Source organism: Sapajus apella, unplaced genomic scaffold (assembly GCF_009761245.1).
Source record: "Sapajus apella isolate SASKATOON/1434 unplaced genomic scaffold, GSC_monkey_1.0 scaffold95, whole genome shotgun sequence".
Lineage (NCBI taxonomy): Eukaryota > Metazoa > Chordata > Mammalia > Primates > Cebidae > Sapajus > Sapajus apella.
In genome coordinates, this window is record NW_022437035.1 from 4,903,942 (window position 1) to 4,923,533 (window position 19,592).

A 19,592-nucleotide genomic window follows, 5' to 3' on the forward strand; every position below is an offset into this window, starting at 1 on the left:
ACACACACACACACACACACACACACACACACACACACACACACACGTATTTCTAAAATGTTCATTCACCTCACAAGAACATAAATTCCAAGGGAGCAGAGACTTGACTCTGTCATAATACCAACACCCAGTGAACAGTGTCTGGCACATAGCAGGCAGGCAATCAATCAATCAATCCTTATTGAATAAAACAATAAAATAAATAGAAAAAAGATAATGAAGAGAACAGTGTAAGCAAAGGAGGCAGACATATGTAAGATGTATTCAAAATACAAAATACTGACTCGCTATCTAAAATATAAGTATGGGAATGTTAGAGGCAGGGACTTTGTCTTGTTCAACTTTGTAATCCCTAGTGCCTAGAACAGTACCTGGAACAGAAGAGGTACTCAATATATATAAGGCAAAAGAATGAATGGGGTAGTGGGTGGGAGGATGGAGAATGAATACTGAATAAATTCCATTCCATATAAAGTAAAGATACTTTGGCAAGAACCAAAGATACTTTGTTGGAACCAAATGGCTGGGAACACTGACTATAAGGCAATATAGTTTGAATGTTTATCCCCTCCAAATCTCATGTTGAAATATAATTCCCAATGTTGGAGGTGGGGCCTGGTGGGAGGTTTGGGTCATGGGGCTGGATCCCTCATGAATGGGTTGGTGCTGTCCTCACTCAAGAGTTCACTTGAGATCTGATTGTTTAAAACAGTGTAGCACGAGGGCTGTTCCTGCTCTTGTCACGTGATGAACCAGCTCCGTCTTTGCCTTGGGCCATGATTATAAACTTCCTGAGGCCCTCAACAGAAGCAGATGCTGGTGCCATGCTTCCTGTATAGCCTGCAGAACCAAAAGCCAATTAAACCTCTTTTCTTTGTAAATTACCCAGTCTCAGGTAATTTATAGCAATAAACAGTCATTTATAACAATGCAAAAACAGAATAACAGATAAAGCCAAGAAATTTGGACTTCATCCTGTAGGATGCAGAGCATTGATGATATGAACAGTCGGAAAAGGGCACAGTTGAAACTGCATTGTTAAGCAATCTAATATATAACAAAATATTAACTATGATTTTATGGAGTTGTTTTTCTGAAAGCTCTGTGCATGATTTAAATGCTTATTATGACCATTAGACAGAAAACAACACTGAAATTCAGTGGACCTAAGTAACCCATGCAATGCCACAGAGCCAGTCAATGGCAGCAGAAGAGCTATAATCCAGGGCTCCTGCTTATAAAACCACTGCCTGAGAGATGGGGCTAGGAACCTACAATTGCTTTAGGACATAAGAAAGACGTTTTTACATTTTAAATAGCTTCTGACTTGCTATACAGCAAAAATTTTCAGAAAAGGAAGGCAAGTAACATAAATAAGTGAAACAGATACAGACTTAAAAGGGAATTGTGAAGATTGTAAACCTAACGATACATGAATGTTAAAAGGGGCAACTGCTAAGTAACTCAACTGATGTGATTTAGAAATATCAGTTCAGCAGTATCAGATCCTCTAAATTTTCATGAGAAGCTAAAAATTTCCTGATTTTTAACTGTTTGCTCAAAAATTCTAAAGCATCCTAATAGGCCAAACAAAACATGGCTATAGGGCTAAATTCCATCTGTCTGCAAGTCCTAATTTGTGACTGCTGATTTAAACCACTCAAGGCTTCAGTTTCTCATACACAAATTAAGAGACCCAGTAGTTCCTAATCTGTTGGGGTGGTTTTTCTGAATGCATCTGTGAATCCATATGCATACCACACATGGTCTGTAGACTGAAGAGCAATCTCTTAGGCTCAGATGTTCTTGGACTTAATATAAAGTTATTTAAACTGGGGGTGGGAATAGGGAATCTGAGAACAGTAAACTGTATCAAGAAAGGAGAAAATATGTTTCTGTAGAAAAAATCAATCTAAAATTTCAAAGTGATGTAAGGCTTTAAAATGATTTTTTAGGTATATTTCCTTTGGGTCACTTATTTGTAATCTGTACAGCACTACTTTCCCTGCTGTCTGGTGAGTGTTTTGGCTTTCGTTTATTATGTATTACTCGACAGAGGACTATTACCTAAAAGCCTTTAAACACCCACACCATCTTAAACCACGTTATTTTTTCTTCTTTCTTTTGCTTAATCCAAATTGAATCTGTATTTACACCTGAAATATGTACAGAATTACTATTGTATCAATATATTTTTTTCTATTAGGAATACTTATATAGAGCTACTAAGCCAGCATAGTTCAGAATGTTAAAATTTAACATTATTGTTTCAAAGATCCAACATCAAACAGTAATTACATGTTTTGCCAGGTATGTAGGTATTTTTACATCTCCTTCATTTTTTAACATAGCACTTTGCAGGTCACTTCTCTAAATGCAAATACTGTAAAACAGTCTATTAAAATAGTACTTTACTCAATAACTGCTTGCCTATTCAAATCTGAACAAAAGCAAGAAAGAAAAAATGAAGAAAACACATCTTTTTCCATTGTAAATTTCTTCAAGATTTCCTAAGGAGTGATGTATCTGACACTGATCAAAGGGTAAATGCCTGAAAAGGCTACGCTCATACTGATTTATATTTATTGTGTTTTAGGAGAATATTTAACTCAACATGAAAATTATTTGAAAAATACATTACTTTTCCTACAGAGATCTAAATTATGTTCAAGTATCTAAGGAGATGTTAAGAAAATAAAGAGACAATGGGTAGAAGTGCATTTAACACCAAAAAAATGTTGCCTCATTAGTGATATTTCACACAGTTGGATAATCTGAGAATATCAAGGCCTCACTTTGCTAGAAAAGAAATTAAAATAACTTGTTGCAGGAAGAATTCTGCCACACAGCCCGGGTGATGCAGGACCATGCTCCCATTCCCCTAACAGAAAACTGCTACAGATCACTCCACAACATTCAAAGCAGATCACCTTACCCATCTCACTTCCTTCCACTATCAGGCGACTCCAGACAGGCTGAAGTTCCACCCTGTAAATTCAACACATTTACTGAATACTCATTATGTACAAAGGACTGTTGTAGACACTCTGAGAAAAAACAAAAATGAATCAGATGATTTTGCCCTTGAGGAGGCAGTAGCCTGGCAGAGGTCAAAAGAGAAGACAAGTACACAACTAATAAAAATAATAACAATAGCAGCTAACACTGACTGATCTTGCCATTTGTCTGACTCTTAAGAGCCCAACTGTTAGCCAAGCTAAGTGCTAGAAGAACGGGAATAACTGGTGGCATATTCTCTCATTAAGACTAAGTAAGCCCTAAAGAGTAATTAGGTCTAACTGTGGTATCTGAGAAAGGTTTCACAGGAGAGGTGGCACAGTATTCTTTCAACAAGCAGGGAACACAGCATGAACCAAAACATGGAGGTATGAAAGTATGAGCTACATTAGCAAGCATCTAATAGATCTGTAATCTATAATGCAAGGCAAGTTATAATGACCTTAGGAAGGCTGTGAACGCTATTCTCTTAACAATACAATAAGAGCTTTCATTTATTATGTACATGCCAAGCATTGAAGTATTTTAGCATTTTTTTATTTCATTGAAATAACATCTTCCTAACATTCTTATGAAGAGGAACTATTATTATCCCCATTTTATAGGAGAGGAAGCTAAGGCTAAAGAATTAAGTAAATTCCCAACGTATCATGGCTAGAAAGAAGAAGAAAGGAAACTGAAGTCAGTCAGATCCAAAGCCTTGTTTTTAACTTCTGACTTAGAATACAATGATGAGCCACTACAAGATTTTAATTAAGGTATTGGCAAATCTGAGTTTTATGCTGATAATTCTGCAAGTACTGTAAAGGATAGAAAGAATAGGAAAACAATAAAGACAAGAAGGCCAAATAAGTTTCTGTTGCAACAGAGCAATAAGGAATGAGGAGGTCCTGAATTAGGGCAGCAGAAACAGAAAAAGGACCTTTCTGAGAGACATTTCACAAGTAAAACAGGTTCTAAGAGCCTGTTTCATGAAAGGAACCAAGAAGGATTTAAAGGTAATCCCCAAACGTTTCACTGTCAGTTAGAAAAAGAGAAACTCCGCTAACGGAAGTGTAGGTCACAGAAAAAAAGTTGGATATTGAATTCTGTTTAAGACTTGTAGGGTCTAAGGTACTGAGAGGCACAGAGATGTGAAGTAAGTAGGTAGAGTTATGACCTACAGTTAAGGATATATATTGATGTAGATATAGATACAGAGTATCGGTAAACAGGTAGAGCTATAAGGAGATGGGGGTAATTCACATGATAATGATGATGTATATAAAGCCCTAGGTTTAAAAAAATTCTTCCAGTGATGAAGTTTGGAGCAAGAAGAATTTTAAAAGGAGAAAAAAAAAGAGATCATATAACTGAGTCTTGAGCAATACCATACTTCTAAATACAACCATCACTGCTCAGATGGAATGCGAGACCTACCCAGTTTCCTTAGGCAGCAATTTTTATTTGGTCAACACTACCTGGTTCAAACCATAGAGCCATCATTTACTAGCTGTGTGCTCTTGTGTTACTTCATTTTTCTGTACCTCAATTTATAACTCTGTATATGGAGATAATAATAGCACCTACCTATGATTTTTGAGATTAAATTATGTAATTATCCACACACAAGAACACACATAATATATCCTATACATAAGATAATCCTATATATTTAGTATTGTTACTCTACTTGCTATTTCGCTATGCGAATGCTGAATTTTTTTTCCTCTTCCTTCATCATTCCATGGACTTTTTACAAATTATAAGGGCTGCAAAGTACCAGAACTAATGCTCATGCATTTCAGTGGAATAATCATTTTTCTAATGGGACTTCTGTTTCTGTCCATGACAGAGCAACTGGGACTAGGCTTACTCTCCTAACATAACTAAAAAACTAGATAAAATGAAGGAAAAATACTGCTTTCCAAGTGTTTCAGACAACAGGCAGCACAATACTATGAACCTTGAGGCAAGCAAAACGAATGACATGAGCCCTATGATCACTCTTGGCTTTCTGCCTGGGCACTTTCCAGACTTCAGGGCAAGAAAGGGATCCCAAACAGAGCAAAAGGATCTTGCTGAGTTGAGAAAACAGAGATCAGAGTTTAAGGAGGACAAAGTAGCTGGAACATTCAGAGTACAGAATTGGAGGGGGCTACACAGACCCGGGCATGCCAGAAATCGGCACAGGAATCCTCTTAGGTTTTGGCTGAACACTAAATTGGCCAACATATGGTAAAACTCCACAAGGCAAAGTGGAAGCCATAGGCTGACCAACTGCCAGAGCTCATCAGAATTGCAAGACTTCCAAGTTCAACCAGCCAGAGTAACGGGATATATTAAATACCTAGGACATTCAGTAGAGACCTCAGAAAGGTCATGTCTGCACAGGAGTAAACTAGCCCAGACTAAAGTGTACCCTTAACTCACTCTAATAAAGCTTATAAACCAACCTTGAAAGGTTCAACACTCTTCGAGGGAAGACAACAAAATCCAGCACTCAATGAAAATGTCCAGCAATCATTTTCCAATGATGCTTATGAAAGAACATAGGTATCAGCCTGAAAATACAGTAAGTCCCTTATCAATAGGTTCTTGGAACTGCAATTTTAAAGAGAAGAACATACAGCAGGTCTTCAAATAATGTCTTTTATTCAACATCATTTTTATAATGTTAATGAGAAAAAAAATTGGTTTCATTATACATTAGTTCACTTAAAGTCACAGTTTCCAAGAACCTATCAACAATGTTAAGTGAGGATTTACTGTACTTACTTGTTATCTCTTTGGCAAGCAGTTAGTCTTCACCATAACCATACTATGACTATGTCAACTATGTCATAAATTTTCTCATATAAATCAGATTAATGGATTTTAATACCTTTGGCTACAATCTTTTCTCTATCAGGTAGCCACAGCTACAGTGCAAGTGTAATTTTGCTATTATATAATTAATCTGGGGAAATTTCAGTATGTCATACTTAATTAAAACTTATCTGGAATGGATTCAGTAGTCACATATTTGGGCCAGAATATACAGCTTTGGATTTATTAACTTTCCCAAAGAAACCCTGAGTATGCAGTGGTAGTGACTGTGTGTATGTGTGGGTTTTTTAAAAATATGTAGGTTTAATTAAAGATGCTTGAACTGGAGGCTTATTGACTTGTGTGTGTTTTTAACCAAAAGAGGCTGTATTTCTCTGGCTATGGTGAAAGAGACATAGGGAAAATGGGTCTCTTCTCAATCTTAGAGGAAGAAACAGATCATGGGAAAATAAAGTAGGAATAAAATATTATTTTTTGTTTTTTTGAGATGGAGGCTCACTCTGTCGCCCAGGCTGGAGTACAGTGACACAATCTCAGGTCATTGCAACCTCTGCCTCCCTGGTTCAAGCGATTCTCCTGCCTCAGCCTCCTGAGTAACTGAGATTACAGGCACCTGGCACCACACCCAGCTAATTTTTGTATTTTTAGTGGAGAAGGGGTTTCATCACGTTGGCCAGGCTGGTCTCGAACTCCTGACCTCAGGTCATCCACCCTCCTCGGCCTCCCAAAGTGCTGAGATTACAGGCATGAGGCACCGCACCCAGTGGGATAAAATACTCTTAAACTGCATCTTGAGGCCCTCTATAAGCAATCAAGTGCATTATATTCACAAAACTGAAACATGGATATGGCATTAGAGAATAACCATAGTCATTTTGTGGGGGAATGAGGTGGGGGATTAGGGAGGTACATTTTTACAGTTGTTAAAATGCCTAGCATCAGAATTGCCATCCTCTGTTCTTGGGAACTTCCCCATTATCTGAGTCTTGGTGGAATATAAAGAATATCTCATGAAAGCAACCAAAAAGTTCAGATAATTACTTTCCCCTACCATCTGAGTCAGGATGAAGACACAACACCTAGGCTCAGTTCTTTACCAGAACATTGAATGTAAAGCAAGTGACACAAGGAATAGTGGCAGAGAAAAACTGCTCTGGAAGTAGCCACAGCAAAATCCAGTTTCTAGGGTCATCAGTGCCAGAGGATCTCATGGGGTATCCTGTATCCAGCTCCAACAGTGATGGCTCAAGTTCTGGTAGCCATGATACAACAGTTGCTGTATATAGTTATGGATGAGATCCAGGTACCTGTTTTCCCTTGGATTCTGCCCATTATTATCTAACCTGATTTGCTAGTCACCTTAATGATTCTATGAGCCACCCAATATCTCTTCAATAAAGTATCCTTTTGACAAAAACAGTCACAGTTGCTTTCCGTTACTTGTACCTCAGAACTCTGACTGACTAGCAAGAGACTTTGGATTTTGCTTACATTAAAACACAAATTTTTCTAGCATGAACATATTCACAGGTCTTCCATCCTCTTTTCTGTCTATAATTACTCCTCAAAGATTCAGCCAGTCTCAAGCCTCTAACTACCAACTCTTAATTCATGACTCCCATATTTACGCCTCAAAAACCCACTTCTCTACTAAGCTCCAGACTTGTAACTGCCTACCCAACATTTCCGCTAAGATGTCTAACACACATCTCAGACTTACACAGCCAATGAATCTTGTCCTTCTTCAGTTTTACTTTATCTCAAGTAATGACATCTCTATTCATCCGGCAACTCAGGCCAAAACTCTATAGTCCCCTTTGATTCTTCTCCTTTCCTGGCCTCAACATCCAGTCCACTAGCAAGTCCTCAGCTCTCTCCCTACAAAACCTAATCCAAATCCTGCCACTTTATCATCACCTCTATCCCTTTCTCTTTAGCAACAGAAGCCATCAACATCATCTGGACCACTACAATATCTTCCACTCTGTCTCTTGTGATGCAGGCTCTTGGTGGAGCCAGGATGATCTTTCTATAAATTAGGTTGTACATTTGCCCCTGTTTAAGACCCGCTTGAGGTTTCCCTTTGCACAAAAAATAAAATCCAAAGGCTTTAACATGGCCTACAAGGTCATATATGATCTAGCCTCTACTTTTCACCCTCATTTTTTTTTTTTTTTTTACCATACCTTCCCTTAACTGTGCTGCAGCTAATACCTGCCTTCTTATGCTTCCTTTACGTCCTTGTTAATTGCAGTTATGTCTGCCTGGAATACTCTTCCTGCAGGACAGGTATTTCCTTTTCCACATTCAAGTTTCTTTTCAAATAGCAAGTTCCCAGAGAGGGTATCCCTGACCAAAATTAACCTACCCCCAACTACAAATAATTACATACCCTATTACTTTACTTTGTCTTCTTCAAACCACTTATTACAATTTGAAATTACATTATAGGCCGGGCGCGGTGGCTCAAGCCTGTAATCCCAGCACTTTGGGAGGCCGAGGCGGGTGGATTACAAGAGGTCAAGAGATCGAGACCATCCTGGTCAGCACGGTGAAACCCCGTCTCTACTAAAAATGCAAAAAATTAGCTGGGCATGGTGGCGCGTGCCTGTAATCCCAGCTACTCAGGAGGCTGAGGCAGGAGAATTGCCTGAACCCAGGAGGCGGAGGTTGCGGGGAGCCGAGATCGCGCCATTGCACTCCAGCCTGGGTAACAAGAGCGAAACTCCGTCCCAAAAAAAAAAAAAGAAATTACATTATTTACTAATTTAACCTCTGTGCATCCAGTAGCTTATAAGCTCTATGTAGTGCTATCTGTATTGTTCTCCACTGTAAATCCAATCTCACGCCTATAATCCCAGCATTTTGGGAGGCTGAGGCAAGCAGATCACCTGAGGTCAGGAATTCAAGACCAACCTGGCCAACATGGTAAAACCCCATCTCCACTAAAAATACAAAAAAACTAGCTGGGTGTAGTGGCAGGTGCTGTAATCCCAGCTACTGGGAGGCTGAGGTAGGAGAATCACTTGAACCTGGGAAGTGGAGTTTGCAGTGAGCCAAGATTGCACCATTGTACTCCAACCTGGATAAGTACAAAACTCTGTCTCAAAAAAAAAAAAAAAAATTCCCAGTATATTAGGTACTCATTAAATATTTATTAAAGAATTGAATACATATAATGTTGGTTATATAAGACTAAATACATAGAATTTCCTTTTGCAATAAAATGTTCAGCATGGCATTTATTCACTTATCAAGGGGTAAATATCTTCATTCTTGAAAGATATGCTCTCTCAAGTAATACAAAAAAGAGGGGTTATTCCCCTTTACAGTATTACACACAGGAGTAAGTCAAAAGATACTGAACTGAAAGAAATATAAGCTTCTGAAAAGTAAACAGTAATTATTCTGAAAATAATTATTGCCCAATAATGTCTTTTACTGCAAGAAGTCCAATAGTATCACTTTCTATCTTCATTTACATTGATGAGAATCTTGTATTATCCAAAGATGGGTAGATAAAATCATCTTTAGATAGTTTTAACAAATAAATTTAAAACACTTTGAAATTCTTCGATGAAGTATAAATCACTTGTCAAAAGTACAATCTTATTTGTCAAAACATGAAAATGAAAAAAGAGAAGACACAGAAATAACAAGCTCAGAGCTGCCAAACTGACAGGCAGTCTTAAGTGAGATAGTCAAAACATACATATGCTAATTTTTAAAGTGCTGTCTATCTGGCTGCTCGTATGAAAACATGAGAGGGCTTTTTCTTCATATTTCAAAAGTATATAAATGGGTCAAAAAGTGAACACTCTGATTACCAAATTAAGCAACAGAAATTAAGAGCATAAAGAATTTTCTATTTAAGTTCTGAGTGCACATATAAGAAAACTACTAACTGAATTTCATGGAAGGTAATTAAGAAGATCCAACCCTCACAAAAATATTCATACCACCTATAACATCTAACACAATCACTGGGGGGAATGTTCTATGTATAGAACACAGTGAAAGAGATAACTTACCATGTTAGCAGGTGAGTTTAGGTGTATATTATAAATGGCAAAAATCACACTTCTAAAACAATACTGAAATTGGGTTAAAGACTTAAATAAAATTCACAGATACGATTTCTAATTATTTTCCTTCTTCATTTAATATAATAAAAGGTTTTCTTATTAACATTTCTCCTAAGCAGTCTTTCCTCTTACAACACTACTGATTCTAAACAAAAGAGCATCGTGGCCGGGCATGGTGGCTCACACCTGTAATCCCAGCACTTTGGAAGCCTGCGGCGGGTGGATCATCTGAGGTCAGGAGTTGAAGACCAGCCTCGCCAACACACTGAAGCTTTGTCTCCATAAAAACACAAAAATTGGCCAGGCATGGCCTGTGCATGCCTGTAAGCCCAGCTACTCGGAAGGCTGAGGCAGGAGAATCGCTTGAACCTGGGAGGTGGAGGTTGCAGTAAGCCGAGATTGCACCACCGCACTCCAGCCTGGGCAACAGAGCAAGACTTCGTCTCAAAAAAGAATGCTGGTATTTCTAGACTTGGATTCAGACATTCTGCCACTAAAAAAGAATGTGGCCATATATAAGTTGATCCCATTTATGTGACATGTCCAGAACAGGCAAATCCATAGATACAGAAAGTAGATTAGTGGTTACTGGGGGTTGAGGGGAATGAGGAGTGACTGTTAATGGATAAAGAGCCTCTTTTCCGGGGGAGATGAAGATGTTCTAGAATTAGATCATGATGACGGTTGCATAATTTTGTAAATATACAAAAAGAAACAGTGAATTGTAACTAAAATAAACAAATTTTACTCTTAATTATTATCCTTCTTCATTAAAAAGGGTGAGTTTTATGGTATGTGATTAAAAAGTATGTGGTCAGCTTTCCTCAATTCCCCCACCCCAAAAGAAAACGTTAATATATAATCATCTCTACTTAAAACTTTTTTCTCTCATAAATTTTTAAAATCTGAGCTATGAGCTACCACTTGTCCTACATACCAGATAACAAAAATAAACAGCCAGCAAACTAACGTCAGCATAAAAAGTTGAGAAAACATTCTTAGTTGAATGGTTTATTTATGGACATGTACTGATACCATGAATTAATTTTAAGTATGACCATAGAACACATTTCTATAATTATCATTGTAGCTCATTTGTAAGACAAAATAAAATATGTCAGTATTTCACAGCACTCCACTCAGAACAACATGGCTCTCACGGTGTCTTGTTTAGATACATTTGAGCCAATGAAATCGAATGAAGCTAATTAGGCCAAGTAAGATAAAACTAATCTTTTTCTTAACAGTATATATTACACTAACCTAATATATCTCAGCTATGACCATGACTGTTTAAAAAACATCAACAACCTGTGCACAACCTTTTTCTCAACATCCCCAACCCAGGCCAAAAAAGTAGGTGCGAAGGTTGTTTTACATAATCCTCAACAATTTCAGCAACACCACTTCAAAGATAAAATATTTAAAGTCTAATCCTAAAATATGATGACTATCCTGTGTTAAAACCAGGTCCAACTTACAAGAGAAACCTAAAAAGAAAACCTCTGCTTTCTGAAGCACAGTCATATCCCATAGAAAAGTAACGGCGCAACTTTAATACTGTATCTGAAAATCCCAAACTCATGTTTTTTATAGCAATTTCTAGCTTCTATCACAGTTATTTTTATGTATATGAGCTTTAAGTCTCCCATAATGATCAAATCAAATAGTATCATACTGTTTTAATTATTGCTTTTTTAAAAATCTGCTTTATTCTGTGGTAGGATTAATTCCCTCTATCATTAGCTTTATTTTTTTCAAAATAATCTTTTGTATTTTTATCTATTCATTCTGACACACAAATTTCAAATTAACCATGTCAAATTCCAAGACAAAATGTGATTTGATATTCTTATTAAAATTATATTATCCAAAAATAGTCTTGGGTAGAATATATGTCCATTTATTCAAGTCCCTTTTATAACTCTAAATGAAGTTTCACTGTTTTCATTATCTAAAATTATACATGGTTGTTATTTAGATTACTTTTAAGTAATTTTTGCATATTATAAATGTGTATCTTTTTTCCATTATTATTTTTTTTTTTTGAGACAGAGTCTCACTCTGTCGCCCAGGCTGCAGTGCAATGGCAAGATCTCAGCTCACTGCAACCTCCACCTGCTGGGTTCAAGCAATTCTCCTGCCTCAGCCTCCTGAGTAGCTGGGATTACAGGTGCCCACCACCACGCCCAGCTAATTTTTGTATTTTTTTTAGTAGAGACAGGGTTTCACCATGCTGGCCAGGCTGGTCTCGAACTCCTGGCCTTGTGATCTGCCCGGCTTGGCCTCCCAAAGTCCTGGGATTACAGGCATGAGCCACCGTGTCCAGCCCCATTATATTTTCTAACTTAGGTAGAATGCTAAGTTAGAATACTAAATAAAAAATGCAGCTTATTTTAATGAAGTTTTATTTTTTCTAAAATCTTAGTCAACTTACTTAGATTTACTAGGTATAAAATATGTTTGCTGTAAGTGTTTTTGCCTTAATTTTATATGAAAATCTGTTTAAAAGTTTGACTTCAAAAAGCTTAGCATACAAGCGAAAATAATAACGGAATACATTTAAAAGAATATGAGAGCAACATCTGAGGATTTCTAGAGATAATAAAAAGAAAAAAAAAAGGTAATAAATTCATCCTAACAGAAGTTCAAAACCTAAGAAAGTAGATTTTAGCTTGAAGGTAGTATGTACTTCATTTCAAATTTATATCTACAAAGCACTCTGAAATGGGTCAATTTGAAAAATCCCAAATGCATCTAAGCCTGTTTTTCAATAACTTCCTAATCATTCCTGAAATAGAAGTTCTTACACAAATCAAGAAGCGTTAAAGACAAAAACATCTGAGATATGTTCCTTAATATGAGGCCTAATCTTTTTTAAAATCAGTTTCTGAAAGGTAATATAAAAATATTTGCCAAAATAATAATACCAATGCCAATGTGCTCTAGGTTTTATCAGATCATAATGCATGCATGCATCCCAATAAAAGATTATTGAACACAACATTCAAAGCCCTTGTGTGTGTGTGTGTGCACGCGCACGTATGTATGTATGTATGTATGTTGACAGACGGGTAGTGGCAGTATTAAGTGTTTCGGTTTGGGAGTTTTTCATTCCTATTCCAAAGATCCTAACCTCCTTAATAAGCTTGGACAAAGCACAGTGGCTTATGTCTGTAATCCCAGTACTTTGGGAGACCAAGGCAGGTGGATCGCTTGAGCTCAGGAGTTCAAGACCAGCCTGGGAAACATGGCGTAACCCAGTCTCTACCCAAGAAAATACAATAATTACCCAGGCATGGTGGTGCACCCCTGTGGTTCCAGATACTCAGGCAGCTGAGGTGGGAGGATCACTTGAGCCTGGGAGGTGGAGGTGACTGTGAGCCAAGACAGCACTACTGCACTCCAGCCTGGGTGACAGAGTGAGGCCTTGTCAGAAAAGCAGATCAGAGCAGAGCACAGAAGAGGAAAGAAAAAGAAGGCCTGAGGATGGTGAATGAAACCAGGCAGAAACTGCTTTTCTCTTCAACCTTTCAAAACAGGATCAAATAGCCATGTACTTCCCTCCTCCATGTCAGGACCTTTCACACACAAAGAACAGTTCTTAATTTTTGAAGAAAGCATATATTAGCGGTCTGCTTTTTTTCTTGTTACTACCATTGCTCCACATTAACAATGCAGTTATCGTCCCTTTGTCTCAGTCTTCTGGGCTGAGTCCTTACCCAAGTATTTTTATTCCTCGTCTCTGACTATCCAGAAATCAGAGTTAATACCTGGCTCTTGCCTTCAAGAACACCTTGACAGCTGACCTAATGTCTGGTTCTGATCTTTGGTGAGTGTCTTGTCTACTATTCTGGACTGTCCTCTGGTCTCAAACACTCCAGGGTTGGCTATAACTATCATTTTCAAGGCTGTGCTTTTAGAAAATGTTGGCTGTCCTGAGGAGAGAGAATGGGGAGGTGGGGAAGCGTATTCACTGAGAAAGTGTTAAATAAAAACAAATACATATACACTTAAAAACGGTTAAATTTTATGTGTATTTTATCATAATAAAAAATATTGGGAAAAAAACAAATAATAGAAGTGAAACTCAGAGTAGACAGAATAGCTATTTGATGAAACTCTAAAAGGGGATACAACTAAGATTATCAGAACAAAAGCTGAATAAACAAAAGAAGCCAGGCCAGAGTCAAAACATGTTAACATGAAGATTTTAATATCAAGAAGTTTGAGTCCAGAGATAAAGTCATGGGTAAAGGTTGATTGTAGGGGGATGCTTTTTTTGTTTAACTAGTTTTGTAATTAAAAAGTTAAAATATGTTGTGGTAAAAATGCAAAGAGATAAAAGGATATACAAATTAAAAGTTGTTCTTCCCATCACCACCAGTCCTACTCCTCATCTACACCCACTCCCTAAACTTTTCTATGCATACATTTTTTTCAAACTCACATGAGATAATATTTTATGTACAGACCTGCAACTTACTTTTCTGCTCAAAAGAATACCTAGGACATCTCAGGAGCTACATCATATGTATGAATGTATGTATGTACATACATATAATAGATGGATAGATGATTGATGATACACAGATAGACAGATTGAGACGGGATCTCACTTTGTCACCCAGGCCAGAGTGCAGTAGTGTAAACAGGCCTCACTACACCCTTGACCACCCGGGCTCAAGCAATCCTCCTGCTTCAGCCTCCTGAGTGGCTGGGACCACAGGTGTGCACCATCACACCTGACTAATTTTTAAGTTTTTTTGTAGAGACGGGCCTTGCCATGTTGCCCAGGCTGGTCTCAAACTCTTGGGCTCATACTATTCTCCCACCTTGGCCTCCCAATGTACTGGGATTACAGGTATAAGCCACCACACCTGGACTCCTATGATTTTAAATAGCTATATCATCTATAAAATACAATAACTTAACTGATCCATTAGTAGGATCTGTTTACCTATGGTTTGCATCTGAAAAAATATCTGGCATATGCCTATGTTTGTTCCTCATTGTGGCTTTCCTGCTTATGGTCATTATTTCATTTTCTAAACAATTACCTTCCATTTGCCTAAAACTTTGTCAAAGGCAGGATCTCTAACATTTCAACTTTATATTCTCAGTATGTGCAATGATGCCTAGTACACAGTAATACTAAATACTTGTTGAATGAATGACTATTGACTTACCCAAAGGAAAATAGCTAATCAGTGGCAGAAATGCCATTATACTTAACCTAGCTCTCTCTTTCCATTAGACTGTATGGTCTTGTAGGCTCTATCCTTAAAAACTGATCAACATACCTATCACATACAATGTCAAATCCACAATTTTTCATCAGTTTTTTTTTTTTTTTTTTTTTTGAGACAGTCTCGCTCTGCCACCCAGGCTGGCGTGCAGTGGCATGATCTTGGCTCAAGCATCTGCCTCCTGGGTTTATGCGATTCTCCTGCCTCAGCCTCCTGAGTAGCTGGAACTACGGGCACCTACCATCACGCCTGGCTAATTTATATGTTTTTAGTAGAGGCGGAGTTTCGCCATGTTGGCAAGACTGGTCTTGAACTCCTGACCTCAAGTGATCCACCCACCTTGGCCTCCCACAGTGTTGGGATTACAGGCATGAGCCACTGTGCCAGGCCTTCCTAAGTCTTTTTGTTCCTCCATGATCTGGACCTAACCTCTCTCACCAATCCTGTCCTCCTTGAATTCAAAATAAGGCCACCTAACTCCATACATTGTACTCTTTTCTCTGTCCTTCCCACCAGTCATGCTAACCCCCAGCCAGGTCATGACTTAATCTGTTGCTCCATTCTGGAATTCCTTCCCTTCTTAGGTCCTGCCACCCCAACTGTAGCCATCATTCACCATGCAGCTTGTCTCAGAATCTTCTCTTGTCTATGACCCATGTCATAATTTTAGTATATATAGTCTGGCACTAGTTATTCTCTGATTGTTTCATATTTGCAAGAATTTCCTCTCTTGTTATCTTAAGGTAGGAACTATATTTTAACAATAGCTATAATTCATCTTGTAACTGTGATCACTCATATTATATGTTCAAAATATTCACTGCTCCTCTGTATCTAGCCCATTTGAATAGAATCCCTCCCTTTGAGATGAGTATACTTCCTGCTCCAGTGATGTCAGACTTCATGTGACTAGCTTTAGCCAACAGAATTTGAGTACAAGTGTTACATGCTACAGCTAAACAGAATTTTAAGAGCCATGATGTGATTCCATCATGCTTCTTTCCTCTCTGCCATGAGGCTGGCATCTTGCAGATAAGAGTGAGCAGCCCACTCTAGGTTCTAAAAAAAAGAAGTTGTGGAACAGGCCTACAACTGACCTACAGTCAATAAGAATAAGTAATGTGAGTGAGAACTAAACCTTTGTCCATCAATATTTGGGGATTGTTACCCCAGAATAATATAGCATAAGCAAATAACTCCAAGTAACTTTCATCCTGCTGCTGCTTTCCCCATCCCCACCTTTCCAATCTATACATTAATAACAACAACAACCATCTAAGTAATTTCAAGAAGTTACTTAGTAAGTTCTATGGCTTTCCTTACCTCAAGTCAAAGTGGAATTAGGGGCTTCCAAGGAAATTAGTAATATAAATTGAGAATACCTGTAGTAAGAGAAGACCGGCATCTCATTCCCCATTTGGATAATCAGACCAGCTGTTCTCAAATTTTAGGATGCAACAGACTCACCTAGATGGTGTATTAGAACATGGATCATTAGGCCCCACTGGGCCCAAAAATTTTACATGTCTAACACATTTCCAGGTGACACTAATGTTCCAGTCTAGGGACCAAGCCTTGAGAACTACTGGGTTAGGCAATGAATATTTGATCTGCCATGATAAATTGAGATAACTGGCAGAAAGCAGGACAACAGTACAACAGCTTAAATGCCCATAATTTGACACAGCAAAGATGCACAAATTTCCAAAATTTAGACACCAAAGAAGATGGCTTGGAACATCTTCCTGGTGTCCTACCCAAGAAGACTGCCAGAAGGCAAGGGGATTTCAGAGAAGGAGGCTTTACGCCACAACACTGGAGGTGGATGCTGAAAACAGTTGAAAGAAAGATAACTGGAACTTACTACCTCACATTAAGAAACTGCAGTGGGAAGCCACCTTAAAGGTTACTCCAAAAAATTAATATGCCTGATCTCATGAGAGAACTATCATATGGATACCTGCCAACGTCAACCCCAAAAAACTACAACAGCCAACAGTGAGTAAACTACAACAGCACCAGTACGTTAAGAGACTTTTAACCCTTTCCATCATCTTCCTTCACATGCTAACAGATTGGAAGAGCTCGAGACCCAGGAGAGAGAGGGAAGAGATGTTTACAAAAAAAGTTCCCTCCTAATGAAGCCTGGGCCACTGTCTCTGGAGAAAAGGGAAAGAAGGACTTTGAAGTGGATGTAATATTAGAATTTTAAATTTAACCAGAATTAATTTTTTAATACCAAAAGCATGCAGAAATTTATGGAATCCGGAATCTTCCCAGAAAGAGGGACTTGGCAAAGCATGGTTGAAGGAAGTGTTTGTAGGAAAATCAAGTCATATATTTATATCCCCATAAGACTGATGAGGAAGCATATGCATATTTACCATATCAGTAGTTTTATTTTCCTGATTACATGCATATCTTTTATGATCTCTTGATTTTTACTTTTCAATTTTCTTTAGGAAAGGTTTTCTCTATGTATGAAAAAGACTAAATTAAGTCTTGATAAAATTCTATGTCTTCATTTCCTCACTTTGGAAGGAAAAAAATCTTAAGAGTTGAATCTTCTTTAGAACAGACTTAAAATGAAATATCCTCTTTCTCTCTCAGTATCAGGACTTGTATTTTATCTTTACTTTTTCTACTATCTCTTAAGTTTTTCCTCTGTTATCACTTCATTTTCAATACTGGAAAAGATGATACTTACCCCAGTGTTAATGCTCCCACAATTTTTACATCTATCTAACTAAACTACAGCATTCTTCACTGTTTTAATGTCCTCTTCCAGAACAGAAGGAAGCAATACCACTTGGAAGCCATTTATATTAAGCCAGATTTCAACTCGCAAAAGAACTTGAAATGACCTGATATTGCAGTCTTTTACAGACTTTACAGCAGATGCTTTCCATTTTATAGACTCCTCCAAAACTTCACTTTCTTACTGTATTTCTGTACCTCTGTGTGTCCAATGATCATACATAACAAGAGGAACTATAAAACATCACAGATTTACATTTCTGGTTACTAACATAGGCTTATAAACTGGTTTGTCTCATTTGACAGAAAAATATTTTCTTCAGCTATCTTCCTAATATACAAGCAGGATAAATTCTGTATATAAGAAAATAGCCAGAGTACAGTAAGTTAGACCTAGATAAGGAGAAGAGGACCAGGAGTTCAATTTTAATTTTTAAAAAATCTGAATTCCAGAAACAGACAATTCCCCAACTTTATAGGAGGCACAAAATTATGCCTTATCCTGATTATGTTAATCAGGGTTAGATTTAGGTCCTAAATAATTCAAAGTAGTAGCGGCTTAACAAAGGAAGAAGTTTAATTTTCTCTGATATTAACAAAGATGAGACATCAGGAATCCAAGGTTGATATACTATCTCAACTATCATCAGAGACCTGCTCCCCTATTCTCCTGCCCGGTCCTTGACATATAACTTTTAATTACAGTTCAAGATAGGTGCTTAAGTACCAGCCGTCATATCCATACTCCAACCAGGAAGAAAGAGAAAGGAAGAAAGGAACATTCTTTCCTATAAAGATATGACTAAGACATTGTACTTGACACTTCTGCTTATATCCCACTGGCCAGAATTTTATTTTATGCCTCTACACTAGCTGTAATGTTGGAAAATGCAGCCTTTATTCTGTGTGACCAAAGGTCCAGTTAATAATTGCAGAGTTTATTGCTAAGGAAGAAATGGAAGTGAATACTGGGGGAACAACTAGCAATTCCTGCCACAGTGATTATCACATTTTATTATTTCTGAGCCCCAGAATTCAACTTGTTACCTCAGGCAAGTCAGTTTACATTTTTCTCACAAGTCTTCCAATACTTAGCATGAAGAGCATCCACTAGAAAAATGCCAGGAAATACAGGATTATCCTGGGAACACCAAAAAATGCTCAACATGGAGGTGGCAGTAAATTTACTAAGGATTTTAGGTAGCAGTTGAGCAATAAGTGAAAATAAAACAATACTGAGTTGATGCTGTTTCCCCTTTCCCCTTGAGATCGTTCCTCTATATTGCAGGTACAGACAGAAAAAAATTCTATTACCTAGCATTAATACTATATAAGATATGGTATGCCAAACAAAAGTAATAAATCTAAAGAAATCACACAGAGTACCAAGAATGTGAAATGTGATTTGGCACTAAGACCAGCAAAGAACAGCACAGTGTGTGATTAATCCTGAATGGCCACATTTACATCTCTAATTTGCTCATATAAATGCATTAAGCCAGATGGTTTTGGAGACTAGTACTCACACATACTCATGGATCAGCACCCACATCTTACATACTTATGGGTGCCCAGGCTTGGGCAATACCCACCCTTCACCCTTCACTACTTTCCTAGCATCATAAGCCCCCTTATTTTTCCCCACTTCCCATAATCAGTATTTTCACATTATATA

General features: G+C 37.7%; 1 protein-coding gene across 2 annotated transcripts in view; it reads right to left on the bottom strand.

The window, feature by feature from the left end:
* Positions 1-19,592, bottom strand: part of TTC28 (tetratricopeptide repeat domain 28) — a 669,357-nt gene that overhangs the window by 445,283 nt on the left and 204,482 nt on the right. The gene's annotated exons all lie outside the window — the stretch shown is intronic.